Consider the following 2,191-nt stretch of genomic DNA (forward strand, 5'->3'; position numbering starts at 1 on the left):
CCCCCCCCCTCTCTCACTCTCTCTGATACACATCTACGTCTTTAAATGTGTTTAATAATTATGACTTGAAATGAATATTTATATAATCGGATATTTGCGTAATTTTTTACATTTTTAATGGAAATTCATTGCAACAAATTTTTGTTTTAAACAATCATCCGACTTAAAATTGTTTATCCGTCTTTCTTTAGAAGTTGGTAAATGTACCAACTTCTGTAAAATAAGTAAAATTATCGAATCTCTACAATGTGTTTGATAATTTATACTTTTTAACTCGTAATTGACATTGGTTTATTCCATGTTATTAGCTGGTTTATTGTCAAAAAGCACAGACGCCTTTCTCACAAGAAAAGTGTTACGTCTGTTTCTCAAAATGCGATTTGCAAATATTTATCTCGGCTTCGTGATATTATTTTGTCTGATTCTACACTTATACTATATATTCAAGTCACAGTCAGTAATAGTTAATGTAGATAACTAAGTGAATGAATGAGTGTGTAAGAATGAGTGAGAGAGAGAGAGAGAGAGAGAGTGAGAGAGAGAGAGAGAGAGAGAGAGAGACGGAGAGGGAGAGAAAATTCGAATGTATACTGTAGGCGTGTGTACTGTTGTGGTGCTGTTGGGGCTAACAGATGTGTAGGCACCTAGAGAGAGAGAGAGAGAGAGAGAGAGAGAGAGAGAGAGAGAGACGGAGAGGGAGAGAAAATTAATTCGAATGTATACTGTAGGCGTGTGTACTGTTGTGGTGCTGTTGGGGCTAACAGATGTGTAGGCACCTTCATGCGTCGGTGGGCGCGCCGCCCCTGCTTATCTTCTGTACTCGACTTGTGATACGCCAACTATTTCTCTTTATATTGTGTGTACCACTTTGCTTCATTCACCGTTTTTTTTTCCGAAATTCTAGGCTTTATTGTAAAAAATTACTGGTTATACATTTATGATTCAAAGTATTGTCCATCGCTGGCCACTACTTTCTCCCATCTTTCGGGCAGCGTACGAGTCCCGCGTCGAAAAAACTGGTCATCTTTTGAGGCGATCAACGAATCGATCCAATTTTTTACTTCTTCATAAGAACGAAAGTGCTGGTCAGCCAGGCCGTGTGCCATTGACCGAAACAAGTGATAGTCAGAGGGAGCAATGTCTGGAGAATACGGCGGGTGGGGTGAGACTTCAGATTTCAACGTTTCGAAGTATGTCTTGACCACTTTCGCCACATAGGTTCGAGCATCGTCATGCTGCAAAATCATTTTATCGTGTCTCTCGTTGTATTGCGGCCGTTTGTCTTTCAATGCTCGGCTCAAACGCATCAATTGCGTTTGATACCGATCGCCTGTGATTGTTTCAGTCGGTTTTAACAGCTCATAATACACTACGCCGAGCTGGTCCCACCAAATACAGAGCATGACCTTGGAGTAGGGATGTGCGATCTCGATCCGATCTTTTAAAAGATCGATCTTTTTGCAAAAAAAGTTCGATCTTTTAATCGATTCGCCAGTATCCGATTTTAAGGCTGATCGATTCATTTAGTAAGAGATCGATTGTTCTTTGAAACGTAGGAGCGGATTCAGAAATTCAAGATATATTTTGATGTTATTTCATTCCTGTTGTTCACTGAATGTTGAACAAGGATAAAATAATATCTATATACACTCAGGTGGTGTTTCTTAATGCTGGCAGCCCTACCCGTTAATTGATTCGTAACATTTCATCTTGGTCTCTCTCATTTCCTTATTTTTACCTTTAACTATCGTGAATTCTGTATCGTACTTACATCGTTCAACCGTTATCAGATTTGATTCTTATAAGTATAGGCATTTAAAAACTTAAAAAGTCGTATGTTTTTATATAGTAATTTTTATTGTGATTTTGTTGCACTATTAAACAAATATGGTTTATAATATATACAATAAAAAATAGTTAATTATTTTATTGAAAATTAGTCCTATATGTCATGTTCCAAAGAATCTAAAGTTATAATATCATTACTATGCTTACATTGCCTGTATTTACACGTTACTGGTTAACATTAATCGGGTTTAATAATATTCGTAGTTACAACTAGTAATTACTACTGACAAAATGTATAAATAAGTACTAGTTAAATTCTAATTTATACTAATTGACACTGACAGTTGTTATCAAATTGAATTTATATACGATATTTTACCGATTTTATATTAGTAATTGATTT

This window comes from Trachymyrmex cornetzi, unplaced genomic scaffold (assembly GCF_001594075.2).
Source record: "Trachymyrmex cornetzi isolate Tcor2-1 unplaced genomic scaffold, Tcor1.1 scaffold275, whole genome shotgun sequence".
In the NCBI taxonomy this organism is placed as follows: Eukaryota; Metazoa; Arthropoda; class Insecta; order Hymenoptera; family Formicidae; genus Trachymyrmex; species Trachymyrmex cornetzi.